This window comes from Coffea arabica, chromosome 3c (assembly GCF_036785885.1).
Source record: "Coffea arabica cultivar ET-39 chromosome 3c, Coffea Arabica ET-39 HiFi, whole genome shotgun sequence".
Lineage (NCBI taxonomy): Eukaryota > Viridiplantae > Streptophyta > Magnoliopsida > Gentianales > Rubiaceae > Coffea > Coffea arabica.
Genome location: NC_092314.1, coordinates 34,858,321 through 34,873,395, shown reverse-complemented (window position 1 = coordinate 34,873,395; position 15,075 = coordinate 34,858,321). Strand labels below are relative to the sequence as shown.

The 15,075-nt window shown below is 35.6% G+C and overlaps 1 pseudogene; it reads left to right on the top strand.

Moving 5' to 3' along the window:
• Nucleotides 1–2,211: 2,211 nt before the first annotated feature.
• Nucleotides 2,212–14,043, top strand: LOC113735830 (protein PHOX1-like; annotated as a pseudogene).
• The last annotated feature ends 1,032 nt before the right edge of the window (nucleotides 14,044–15,075 follow it).

Genomic DNA, 15,075 nt, shown 5'->3' with positions numbered 1-15,075 from the left:
TTGGAATTCCTGGAGGTTGAACTTACTTCCTCATGCAAATAAAACTTGAGTAAATGACCACTAGCCATATATTTTTTCAAACGTTTATGACTATTACACTCTTAACAATATCACATGCTCAAGATTTCAATAAAATACGATCTACAATTTAACTTCCTTGATTCGAAAACCAGTTCTACATTCCAAGACCACTAGCTACTGCCAATGTTATTTATTCTCTCAAGTCGAATTATCTTACCTATACAGTAATTTTGAGTAATATATACCATTACTAGTCAATTTTTTTCCTTCCCTTTTGCTTCTCTTTTCACACGATCACATGGATAGGCTTACATTTCATTCGATTTGAAACAAAGTTACAGAAGTTCGGCATAACTACATGCTCCCTGTTACAAGGCATGCGTCGAAGGGTATGATCTAGTTCATTGTTTCAAAAATTGTTATTAGTTTAGGAGAAAATAGTCATAGGTGTTCAACTTTGATCATATTCACAGCCTTAAGAGAAACGAGTTTGCTAAATTCTTGTACAACACTTGTGCATGACCAATTATTTCAAGGTAAACTTTTCCCTCATGTCTACCACTTTGTTCCCAATATTTGTATGTGTTTTTTTGTATTTCATATTGCATACTTTGAAATGCAATTCATTCTCCCAATTAAGACGTCTAAACTGAAAAGGCCGTATACGGAACATTAGCACTTTAGTAAGAAGTGTGAAATTGTTTTCACTCAACATCTTGTCAACATGCACGTAAATGGCAAGATTACCCCTCCCATAACATTTCTAGCTATGTTGTTCCTAAAATTCAGACACGTCTAAACAATTTTTACAGCACCTCTTTTTGCACAGACACAATTTGGAGTAAATACTATACTCTGGGGACTCTCACTAAATTTTATATTATGTTGGTATGGGTTGGATGGTAAGAAATACACCTTCGTGCAGGATGATGCTTGGTGGACTGACTTGGAGCAAGTATGGCTGTAAATAGGCACACACATTTAACCTTTTCCTTCATTAGTTTAAGACTATATATTTGACTAATTGATAAAATAGTGACATTGCCTTGAGCCTTGTTTGAATTTTCGCTGCATTTGTTTAGGTTAATTGGCACTTCGCGCAATTTAGAGATAGATCATACTTCGTCTATCACATACTCGAGCCAATGTTTGTGAATAGCGGTGCTAGAGGGGACTTCAATGTCGGATTTGAAGATCACCTCCTAATTGGGTCAGGAAAAGGAAATGGAAAATGTTGTGAGGGATACGAGGGCCAAGGGTTTGATCAACTACGACACATTTGAAATTGAAATTTACGTGGGTTCCCCAAAAAAAAGTGAAATACAAAAAGGAAAAGGGTAAGCTCAAATCCGGAGACACATCAAACTCCTCCCCCATACCTAGTATATCCAATCATTCACAGGATAGAGTTGATTGCATTCACAGGATAAAATGCACAGCCTACAAAGCCTTGTAAGCCGAAAAAAGAGCTGTAATACAATGTCGGCGAGATCCCCTTCTAAAAATGCTCCTCCAACTATGGATGCACCATTCACCTATAAAGTTGCCCTCCGGTAGCTGTCTCCTCTAAATTTTCTATGAAAAGTTCATGTCAAAGTGGCCGATATCTTACAAGATCCAGAGGAGTATGCTATTGGGTTCACTGCCAAATCCGATGAGGAAAGACTTAAGTTTATTCGACTTCAGGACTGTTGATCTCCTGAATCAAATAAAGATTAGTAGGATTGTATTGCTACTTTGAGGAGCTCATAGCTCCTATGTAAATTGGTGCGTTTTAGAGTGTTTTGTAGGATTGCAAATTCAAATTAAGCATCGTACATTTGATCCAACTTCTTGTTTTTTGAGTTGTTATAGTTATCAGCTAATTATATTTGAAGATTCTTTTCCAATTCACATTGTTGCTCTGTTGGATTGGAAATTTATTATGGTGGTCGATTGTACCTCATTTTTTTTTCTAGTGCCATTTGACCATCTGTGTTTTTTAAACTATCTTTAGATGCAAATGCAGCTGAATATCGGTTCAATTAGTTTTTATTCTATCTCGATATTACACATATGAGATATGATTAACACATTTCCTTTATTGCTTTCCTTTTAGGTAACTTATTGGCATTTAAGTGGGATCTCGTGATTACTAGATGGATAATTTCATCAACTTGCAGGGGTTTCATGGATAGGGTGGTAGCAACGATGACAATAGTTGAGTTGGCATATGCTCTATTTGTGATGCTTTTGTTGGCTCTATTAAACCCCAATTCCAATGGTTTAGGGAGAAGCAGGATTCGAGACACTACTCTAAGCGATGAACAATGGGTAATCAAACTCATAAATTGCTACAGGGACAGGATATTTGAGAACATGTGCATGGAGGTTTCATAGTCCTTGGCCTTATGTGATATATTGCTATAGCGGGATTATTGACAACTGCATCCTACATAAAAGGTTGGCATTCATGAGTCGATTATCATTGTCATTGTGTACCTAAATTATGATAAATGACATCAAATTTTGGCTGAACGCTTTCAACACTCCTTAGAAATAGTAGTCGGCACCTGTGTCGATGCCTAAAGGCCTTAATGAGACTGGGTCGAGATATAGTTAGGCCTATCAATTTTCATGCAATTCATCCATGGATTATGAATAATAGGAAGTATTGGCCATGGTTTAAGATAATCTTATTCTCGACAATAAACAATATAGGTTTGCACATATACCATTCGTAATTTATGAAATTGAAATAGAATTGTCTTGGGGTATTAGATGGTACTCATGTCTCAGTTTGGTACAATGCTCAGAATAGCGAGCGATATCAAATCTCAAAATGTGTTAACGGCCTACGACCATGACATGAGATTTGTATATTTGTGGGTCGGTTGAGAGGGCAGTGCGCATGATTCGTGGGTACTACAAAACACCATACTTGACCCAATTGTAGCATTTCCTATGCAACCAACTGGTATGTTTCCAAAATGTCTTACCATGAACAAGATTAGGTGGTTAATGAAAAAAAAAGACTTGAGTTTAAATTAAAAAGTTTTAATAAAACTTAAGAATTTAATGCTTAAGTATTAGAGTTAGGAAAGCAAATCATATTTTTTTGTATGAGAAAATTGTTGGTCTTGAATAGATTGGTCCAAGTAAGTATTACATGGTGGACCACGTAAGTATTACATGGTGGACACTGCACGTACAAATATGCCCGAACTCGTGGCTCAATTTTGAGATGCTCGAGGATCAGCACAGGAGCTACAGCAAAAGCTCTATTCAACAAGTGGCATGCATCAGTTAGAAGCATTATAGAATGGATATTCGGAGTTCTGAAAAAGTGCTTCCCAATACTTAGGGGGCCAATGTAGAACTACCTAATAGCACATAGAATAATAGTCCTTGTCTATTGTGTATTGCTTAATTTCATGCAGGATCAGGCACTGAACGACCAATATTTTAAGGAAAGATATGATGTTGAAGTCTATGAAGATGGTTTCGAGGAGGGAAACCTAGCCCATGCACCTCAACTAATTGATATGTCACAACAGAAAATTACTAATTGGAACGAAAATTGATGGGTAATTGCCAATTATATGTATTTTAATCACTAAGAGATGGACTGGGGTTTCATCCATGGAGCAGGCCACATTGTTTTTTTCTTATTCAATAGATTCTGACATGGAAAGTTGGCCAATTGCCACGGAATTGCACCAGTGTAGCTAAAAAGTTGATTGTCACAGTACCTAAGTTTGTGAAAATATACTTAGATTAGTTACTTAGTGTAAGGCCGATTTTGTTAAATTATTGGAATTGATTTCGGCACAAGGTGCTCGGTCCTGCACTTCAAAATAGAAACATTAACAGGAGTGACATTAGTATGCATGTTTTGATAATCTGCTATCAAAAGTGTTACAATGTGTGATTTGGCCATGTGTACCATTGTTCCAGTGATTAGCCATACATTGCCATGAATTTGTGGTGTAGGGCAAATAAAAAAAATCTTAAACCATAATTTATTCATAATTTGTCCATAAAATGTCCAGCCATAATTTGCTATAGTAGCTATTTTTCAAATACAGAGAAATTCAAGTGAAGGTTTTATTTCATATACACCAATCCAAACGACATCCTCTATTTTTTAATGACTGGTACAGTAAAGTTTTTTAAAAATAACCCTAAAAATAGCTAACCTAAACAGACTCGTAAGCTCTGTTTGGATATGAGAAATATATGAAAAATTGTATATGTATTTGATAGAGTATGTCCAAGTGAAGGAAAAAATGGGTAAGTGCACAGTATCCAATTTATTATACCCTATCATTTCTGATTACAAATACCATCAACTTGATTTTTCACCCAATATTCCTTCTTTTGTTTTTCCAATCAAATTCCTGGTCCTTGTGAACCCTTTACACATATTTTCCCTACTTCGGTGCTGGTCGAGACAAGAGATATCAAATATTGTTCACACTGCTAATTATCCAATCCGTCTCCCAATCGCTCCCTCAAAATCGAGCTTTGCATAGTGCCTCCAGATATGAAGTGACATAAAGCTTTCGTGGAGAAGAATTGTCTCCTAACTTCAGTTCAAGCCATCAAATTGCAAACTTGCAAAGCTCTGCATCTCCTTAATAGGTTCCATTCAATCTCTTTCCCTTAAACATTGATGAAGATGTTCCAATTTTGGTGCTTGAATGAAGGTTATAAGGGTTTAGATCTACAAACTATCAGTAGTAAGTTCGGATTTTTGGAAGCATAGTGTATGGCTGCCATTTTGTTCTCAGATAGTCGACCGCGAAATCAGCTAGCATCATCACCAGCAGCAATGAAAGTAGCCTTGGCTAGGTGGGAAGCATTGGCTGACCACCTTTCTCAATTCCTGCCTAAGTCACTCTAATCCATATCATCGCAAGAGTGTAATCAGCCATCGGTAAGGACAGTACGTTGTAGCCGACGGCAGAACTATCTTAACATCCTACACTACACTGGTAAGTATCACATTTCAATTGTTCTCCTATTTCATTCACATCAAGGAATTGGACTAAAAATGCATGATCTTCAATGGGCACGAAATTGTATGTACCTCTTCTAGTTTGTTAAGTTGTTATGGCTTCTAACTTCATACTTGCCCTGCTTACTATTTGTAAAATTCCAACAGTGCGCTTAATAATGGCATAAGCTAAGTTCCAAAATTTTATACGAACAATTTATACATTCATTAGTTTATATAGCATAACAGTCAGCTATTATATTTTTCATTACAAATATGTCACAACATGCATACTTAGGATGTGAAGTTCATTTATAAGACCCTACAATATATTTGGGATTCTTGGAGGTTGAATTTACTACCTCATGCAAATAAAACTCAAGTAAAGGATCACTAGCCATATATTTTTTCAAACATTCATGACCATTATCTTAACAATATCACATCCTCAAGATTTTAATAAAAACATTGTACGATCTATAATTTAGCTTACTTCATTCGAAGACCAGTTCTACATTCCAAGACCACTAGCTGTTACTGCTGCCAATGTTATTTATTCCCTCAAATCAAATTATCTTACCTATATAGTAATTGTGTGCACATATATACGTAATCAATCAATTTTTTCCTTTTCTTTTCATATTATCACATAGATGGGCTTATATTTCATTCGATTTGAAACAAAGTTGCAGAAGCTCGGTATAACTACATGCCCCCTGTTATAAGGCATGCTTCGAAGGGTGTGATCTAGTGCGTTGCTTCAAAACTTGTTATTAGTTTTGGAGAAAACAGTCACAGTTGTTCTATTTTGATTATGCTCACAGCCTTAAGAGAAACGAGTTTGTTGAGTTCTTGTCCTGCACAATCTGATTGGGGGAAAAACGATCTATAATTGTGCACTGCCATTTATTTCAAGGTAAAATTTTCTCTCTTGTCTACCACTTTGTTTCAAATATTGTTACATATTTTTTCTGTATTTCATATTGTATTCTTTAGAATGCAATTCATTCTCCCAATTAAGATGTATTAACCGAAAAAACCGTATAAGAAACGTTCACACTTTAGTAAGGAACACAAAATTGCTTTCGCCTAACATCTTGTCAACATTCACGTAAATGGCGAGGTTACCCCCCACAACATTTTTAGCCTTGTTGTTCCTAATATTCAGACATGTTTGAATGATTTTACGGCACCTTTTTTCGTATAGACACAATTCAGGGTAAATACTATACTATGGGTATTCTCACTAAGTTTTATATTATGTTCAAGAGCAGAGATACTTGTATGGGTTGGGATAGTAAGAAATACTCCTTTTGTGCAAGATGATGCTAGATGGATTGACTTGGAGTAAGTATAGCTGTAAATTGGCACATACATTTAACCTTTTCCTTCATTAGTTTAGGACTATAAATTTGACTAACTGATTAAATAGCGATATTGTCTTGAGTCTTGTTTGAATTTTCACTATATTTATTTAGGTTAATAGGCACTTTGCGCAATTTAGAGATAGATCATGTTTCGTCTATCACATACTTGAGCCAGTGTTTGCAAATACCGGCGCTAATGAGGACTTCAATGCCAGATTGAAGATTCACCTACTAATTCAAGTAAGAAGAAGGAATGGAAAATGCTGCAAGGGATAAGAGGGCTAAGGGTCTGGTCGACTACGACATATCTGAAGATGAAATCTAGGTGGCTTCCCCAAAGAAAGTGAAATTCAGAAAGGGAAAGTGTAAGCTCAAATTCAGGGACACATCAAACTCCTCTCCTATCCATGGCGTATCCAAGCATTCACAGGATAGATTTGATCACATCCTAAATGGACCGCAGAGCCTTGTAAGTTGAAAAAAGAGTTGTAGTATGATGTCGGTGAACTCCCCTTTCAAAAATGCTCCTCCACCTATGGATGCATTGTGTACCTATGAAGTTGCCCTCTAGCAATTGTCTCCTCTAAACTTTCAATGAAAAGTTTACGTCAAGATGATTGATATCTTACAAGATCCAAAGGAGCACACCATTTGGTTCACCGCTAGATTCGATGAGGACCAACTAGAGTTTGCCTGACTTTGGGGCTGCCTACCTCCCAAACCAAATAAAGATTAGTAGGATTGTGTTGCTACCTTGAGGGATTTATAACTTCTATATAACCCGATACTTTTTAGAGTGCTTTGTAGGATTGTAAATTTAGATTGAGCAACGTACATTTGCTCTAACTTGTTGTTTTTCAAGTTGTAGTTGTCGGCTAATTGTATTTGAAGACTCTTTTCTGGTTTGCATTATTTTTTCTTTGTTGGATTGGGCATTTATTATGGCACTTCAATTTTTTCTAGTGTCATTTGGCTATCTATATTATTAAAACTATCTTTAGATGCAAATGCAGTAGAATATCGATCTAGTCGATTTTTATTCGAGCTCAATATTACACATATGACATATGGTTGACACATTTCCTTTATTGCTTTCCTTTTAGGCAACTTCTTGACATCTAGGCGGGATCTCGTGGACACTAGATGGATAATTTCATCAACTTGCAGGGGTTTTATGGACAAATAGTAGCGACAATGATGAAATTGAGTTGGCATATGCTCTATTTGTAATGTTTCTGTTCACCTGTTAGACCCTATTTCCAACAGTCTAGGGAGACGCAGATTCGAGACAATGCTCTAAGCGTCGAGAAATGGGTAATTGAGCTCATAAATGGTCATAGGGACAGGATATTCGTGAACATGTGCATGGAAGTTCCATAGTTTCTGACCTTATGTGATATATTGCTAGGATGGGATTATCGGCAATGGCTCCTTACAGAGAGGGTTGGTATTCATGAGTCGGTAGCCATTACCATTGTGTGTCTAAATAATGATGAACGGCATTGGATTTTAGTCGAATGGTTTCAACATTCCCTGGAAACGGTGGATTGATACCTGCATCAATGCCTAAGAGCCCTAGTGAGATTGGATCGGGATATAGTTAGACCAACTAATTTTCAAGCGATTCATTCACATATTATAAATAGTGAGAAGTATTGGCCATGACTTAAGGTAACCTTGTTCTCGACAATGAATAATATAGGTTTGCACATATACCATTCATGATTTATTAAATTAAAATAGGATTGTGTTGGGGCATTAGATGGTACTTATGTCTCAACTTGGTGTAATGCACGTGATAGAGAGCAATATTGAAATAGATGTGGTGGCTTATCTCAAAATGTATTAGTGGTTTGCGACCATGACATGAGGTTTGTATATGTCCGAGTAGGCTAAGAGAGCAGTGCGCATGATTCGCTAGTATTACAAAACACCATACTTCACCCAAATGCAACTTTTCCTATGCCATGAATGAGGTTCAATGGTTAATATAAAAAACAGATCTAAATTTAAATAAAAACGTTTCAATAAAACTTGGGAATGTAATGCTTTAGTATTAGAGTTGGAAAAGTAAATCATATTTTTTTGTATTAGAAAATTATTAGACTTGAATGGATTGGCAATGTAAAGGTAAGTACTACGTGGTGGACGCTGCATATACAAATATGATCTGATTCATGGCTCTATTTCGAGGTGTTCGGGGATCGGCATAGGAGCACGCAACAAAAGCTCTGTTCAACAAACGGCATGCATCAGTTAAGAGCATTACAGAATGGATGTTCGGAGTTCTGAAGAAGCATTTTTTGATACTTAAGGGGTCATGCAGAACTACTTGATAGCCACACAGAATAATATTGTCCTTGCTTGCTGTGCATTGCATAATTTCATACGGGATTAGGTATCAAACGACCAATATTTTGAGGAAAGATATGACGTCGGAGCCTATGAAGATGTTTTTGAAGAGGAGAACCTAGTCCATATACCTCAGCTAGTTGATATGTCATAACAGGGAATTACTAATTGGAACGAAGATTGGCGGGCAATTGCCAATCATATGTATCTTAATCGCTATGAGATGGGACTGGAGTTTCATCCATAGAGCAGGCCACGTTGTTTTTTTCTTATTCAATAGATTCTAACATGGGAAGTTGGGCAATTGCCACGAAATTGTACCAGTATAGCTAAAAAGTTGATATGTAATAGTACCTAAGTTTATGAAATGTACTTTGATTGAAACCTTAGTATAAGACGGATTGTGTTAAACTATTGAAATTGGTTTCGGCTTCAGAATGAAAATGTTAATGGAAGTGACGTTAGTATACGTGTTTTGACAATTTGTTGTCAAAAGTGGTACAATGTGCAATTTGGCCATGTGCACCATTGTTCCAATGATTAGCCATAAAATGTCATGAGCTTGTGGTGTAGGGCAAATGAAAAAAATAGCCCGGAGCCATAATTTGTTCATAAAGTGCCCAACCATAATTTATCGTAATAGCTATTTTTCAAATACAAAAAAACCCAAATGAAAGTATTTTAAAAAAAACTATGAGTTTTTCATATACGTCAATTCAAATGACATCCATTATTTTTTAATGACTGGTACAGTAAAGTTTTTTTAAAAACAATTTCAAAAACAGCTAATCCAAATAAATGCGTAGATTTGAAAGGCAAAAACAATTTTCAAAAAAACTTTTAAATTTAAACATAATCACATTAAAATTGTTTAAAAAATTTGTAGAACAAAAACTCATGGAAAAACTTACCTACCAAACACACGGCTAATTCCTTTGATTATTGCTCAAAAAATAAAAAATTAAAAGAATATTGTTCTAACATAGGTATGGTGTGAAACTATACCTGCCGGGTTTAGTTAGCTCGATAGGAAAGAAATTTTTTAAAAAAACAAAAATGCTTGGTTGTCGGTTTGACTAAGCCTGGCAGCCAAGTTGGAAATTTTTTAAAAAAATATGATGGCTATTAGCCTGTGTTCATGAAAAGGGAAAAAAAAAGAGTTGGCGTTAGATGTCAGGGTCAACGACCAGCGTTGATGGGAATTCTTTTTCAAAATCTTGTGATCAATCGAATTTTTTTTTTCCAACTTGTTGTCCACTACTGGGCTGTGTCAGCCTGGTACTAAGGTTGGCTTTAAAAAAAATTGGGTGCTAAGGTTGACTTAAAAAAAAATTTCCTATGGGCTTAAAACGCAGTGATTCAAATACTTGCTAAGGTTGGCAAAACTTTGGATCGTACCTCTAAAGCATTTGATGAAGACACAATTGTCTTCATTAATATGTCCCAAGAATTGAAGGAAGAATGAAATAAACTCTTTTAGAAACATGACCACGAGGGAGCTATGTTGAAGTATGAAAAAACTTTCAAATTGCTCTCCAGAAATCATATTGATGTTGCTTACTTGCGCAGCAACATGGCTGCTTATTATATGCAAATGAGGCTTGGTGAATACCCCAGAGCGATAAATGAATGCAAGTTGGCACTTGAAGTTGCTCCTAAATATAGTAAAGTTTTGTTGAAGAGGGCTAGGTGTTATGAGGCATTGAATAGGCTTGATTTGGCCTTAAGGGATGTTAATAATGTTTTGAGTATGGAACCTAATAATTTAACTGCTTTAGAAATTGCTGAGAAGGTGAAGAAAACAATTGAGGAAAAGGGGGTTAAGGATAGCCCTTCTATATGTTGAGCCTCCCCTTCCATCCTTATCGAGCAGGAGTACGAAAGAGAATGTGAAAAGAAGAAAAGTAATAGATTTGAGAAGAAGATCTCCCCCTTTTTGATGATGACAAAACAATGGATGGAAAGAAACAAAAATAAGTATAAGCTCCCCATCAATCATCGCATCCAAAACTTATAATTTCAAAAAAATTCCCCCTTACACATAGCATCCATCTCTCCCCCTTCTTGTCATCATAAAATGAGAGTAAAAAATCAACTATCATAATCCAACAACAATAACAGAGTATAAAAACAGAAAAATGACAGCAATCACCAACATATCATAGAGAATTTGATATCAAAAGAAGTATCAACATATGACAGAGAGTTTTGACAAAGCAAACCATCTTTAGATCAGAATTGTTCTTTTCTTTCCCTTTTGATATCATACAGATTCAGTAAAATTCAAAATTTCAGATCAAAGTATCAGAAATATAAAAAAAAAACATTATGAACAAGAATCACTGCAATGATTAACAAAATCTCCTACTTGTTAGAGTTAACATCATGTCTAACTATCCACATGCATTTCATGCCTTTTTTTATATTTTTTCTCACATAACAATCACTTTTCATGTGACCTTTTTGACAACAGAAATTACACATAACCAAAGAGTTATTCACATGGACGGATTTAATAAATCAGACTTGCCTTTTTCTATGGATAGCAAATTCGTTGGAATTAGAATTCAACATATTCTTTTGAAAACATACTTGTTTCTTGTGTTTAAGCAACTCATTTAGACCATTCATTCTTCTTTTCAAATCACCTTGTTCCTTTTTGAACAATTCACAAAGTTTTGTTTTTCTATCAAGTTCAAAATGTAAAGCAGTCTCACTCTTTTTGAAGTAATCATTTTCAGCTTTCAACTTTTTATTTTGTTGAAAAAGATTTGCATTATCTCGAAACAAAAAACTAATTTTCTGTTTTAACTCATTGTTTGTTGCATAGGATTCTTTCAAATTATCATGCAATTTTATAATGAAAGATTTAAAATCATCATCAATTTCATCATCACTTTCAACTTGAGAGTTACAAGATGTTACCTCATCATCTCCAATGGCTATAAAAGCCAATTGAGCAGATTCTTCAATCTCTTCAATTTCACCATCGGAGTTGCACTCATTCCATGTGAATTGAAATTTGTTGAATGTTGGTTTTCTTCCTTCTTTCTTTTTCATCACTGGACATTCACTTGCATAGTGTTCAGGTTGGCCGCATTCAAAGCACTTATCAGCTTGCTTTTTATTGAACTCTATCTTCCCTTTGTTTCTCAAATTGTTGGACTGATTCGGGAAGGAGTTGCTAGATCCACTTTTTCTGAATTTCCTCTTGTTGAGTATTCTTTTGAAGTCTCGTGTGATGAGTGCAATATCACTATCATCACCTTCCATGTCATCTTCACTCACGGAGGCTGGATCATCTTCATTTTGTGAAGTCTTCAGAGCAATATTCTTTCTTACTTTCGCATCCTCCTCCTCTTGCACTTTGGATTTAAGTTTCAGCTCATAAGAGATTAGAGAATTAATAAGAGATTCAATAAGCATAGTATTCATATCTTTAGCCTCCTCAATAGCAGTCACTTTATTTTCCCAATCATTGGACAAGGTATTCAAGATTTTTCTATTTTTCTCACCTACAGAATATTTTTTTTCCAGCACCTCTAAGTCTTTAATGAGGTCATTAAATCTACAGTACACCTCATCAATATTTTCATGAGGTTCCATCTTGAACGATTCATACTTTATAACTATAATGGACTTTTTTTGTTCTCTAACATTCTCACTACCTTCATGAATTTCTCTCAGTTTATCTCAAATTTCCTTGGCTGACTTGCAACCTTTGACTCTAATAAATTCATTTGAGTCTAAAACACAATATAACACATTCATGGCTTTTGCATTTAAGGTGAGATGAGCTCTATCCACAACAATTAGTTCATTTCTAGTTTTTGGTCTAAATGTATGAGTATTTTCATTTATAAGAGAGGTATCATATGGACCTTCACTAATAATAAACCACAATTCAATATCAATAGATTGCAAAAAGATAACCATTCTTTCTTTCCAACTCAAATAATTTGACGCATTAAACATAGGTGGTCTAATGACAGAATGTCCTTCAAAAAACATGGCATTATTGGTTGTCATATTTACTCCAAAGCCGATTAAACTTAATTTCTAGGAGACCAAGCTCTGATACCAATTGTAAGGATCGAAAACAACCAAGAGACAAACAATGCAAAGATCATAAACGTAACAGTAAGTAAATAAAAAGGAAGGAATTGCAAACTAATTAACCATACAGCTCCTCTTGAGCTTGTAGAATAATTCAACCAATCTTCTTCAAGTTGATGAATTACAATCACTCTTGTGTACAAAGGAAGGTTCACCTCCTCCTTGCCCCGAACTTCACTCAGTCAAATCAGGACGTTTTACTATTCCTCAAGACAACCCTCACAGAGCTACACTCATGAAATATTCACTCATAAATGAAAAGTTTACAATGAACCTCACACCACTAAGACTACAAATCTTCTTTGAAGAGTATTTTCTCACTAAAATCTCTCTAGATCTTTTGTATTTTCAGTGTGCCAAAGTTGTTTGAAGTGTCTGACCAACCACTATTTATATAGGATCAAGAAAGTGCCTCATTAATACTTCCAACGGATAGAAAGTAGCTGAACAGTCAACTAGCCGTTGGTAGTGTCGGACGTCCGATAGCCCTGTTTTATGCGTCCGACAGCAGGCAATGAGTTTGAGAAATTTTCTTCAATTCTTTCGGACGTCCGGTAGGTTGGTTTTCTGCGTCCGAAGGTATAATGTAAAACTGAAAAATTTTCTTCAATTCTTTTAGACATTCGGTAGGTTGGTTTTCTGCGTCCGAAGTGACGCAACGATTATCGAACGTCCGATCCTGACTTCTTGAGCGTCCGACAGCTTCACCATACTTTGTCCCCTTTCAATTGCACTTGTTCATGAAATCAAATAACTTCAAAACTGAAAGTATATCTTGAAGAAATATTAGTATCATCCATTTGTTTTGTAAAAATCAAAAGATAGGGATCAAGATCAACAGAAGAAGGCTGCCGAAGTTCAGCAAAAGACAGATGAGGAACCTCCAGATAAGAAGGCTGAGGTTAAGGTTGTTGTGGAGAAAAAGCTTAGCATTAAGGAAGAAAAAGTGACCACAAAGACTGTGAAATTGATTCTTGGAGAGGATATAAGATAGGCCCAGTTACTAGTTAATTGCAATATTAAACTGGTGAGAAAATTTGTTTTGGATTGCTTTCCAACTCTGCATGGTGTGCTTATCAATTATAAGGACAAAAAAAAAAAAAAACCAAAAAGGCTACCAGGCTACAGCCTCCAAGTTAAAAAAAAAAAAAAAGTTAAGCTACTGCTTGTCAACTTTCCAACTTTGCATGGTGTGCTTATCAAGTATAAGGACAAAAAAAAAAAAACCAAAATGGCTATTGAGCTGTAGCCTCCAAGTAAAAAAAAAAAAAAAAAGTTAAGTTGCGAGTTGTCGATTGTGTTAGCTGCAGCATTTTGAAAATTTTCAGTTTTCCCGACAGCCAAACATTTAAAAAAAAAATTTTGTTGTATGCTATCGGGTTAATTGCCCGAAAGTAGGCCTGTCAACGGTCCGGGTCTAGACCCGGACCCGGCCCGAATCCGTGAAATTATTGCTGGTATGAGTAGGGATTTAATTCTGTTACCCGGATCCGGATCCGTTTTGTCAAACAAAAAAATGGGTCGGATACGGAATATAGTATTCCGACCCGTATTAGACCCGGATCCGGATATAAATGGATTAATAATTTAAAATATGTATATTTATCAATATAATTTGATTAGAGTGATGTATTTGAGTAAAGTCAATTTGATTTATTTTCTTATTTGATTTTTTTTTGTATTAGTTAGAAATTAGTGTACAAATATATTTTTTTCTCATTTTTATTAGAAATTGTAAATTTTCATAATTTTTTTCGGGTAGACCCGAACCCGGATTCAAGACCCGTCGGATTCGGATCCGGAACATAGAGTAGAAGACCCGTCGAATAAACGGGTCGAATCCGGATCCGATTTGGTATGCCGGGTTCGGGTCCGGAATAATGAATTCCGACCCGGACCCGCCCCGTTGACAGGCCTACTCGAAAGCCTGTCGAAAAAAAAAAATGCTTAGTTAGCTACCGGGCTTACTAAATCTGGTACCCTAACTTTTTCTTTTTTTTTTTTTTAAAAAAAAAATGCCTCTTGCCTATCGAGCTTAATCAGCCCGGTAAGCATAATTTTGTACCATAATATTGTTACGATTTTTTCTTTTATGAGCAATAATCAAAGAAATTAGCCTAAACACACCCCTAATTTTAGGTATAACTTAATACCGTATGACAAATGTGCATATGGTGCACCATTATCATTTCAAATGTCCATTACAATATATGCCTAAACTTGCACTCCTCAAGTCCTCTT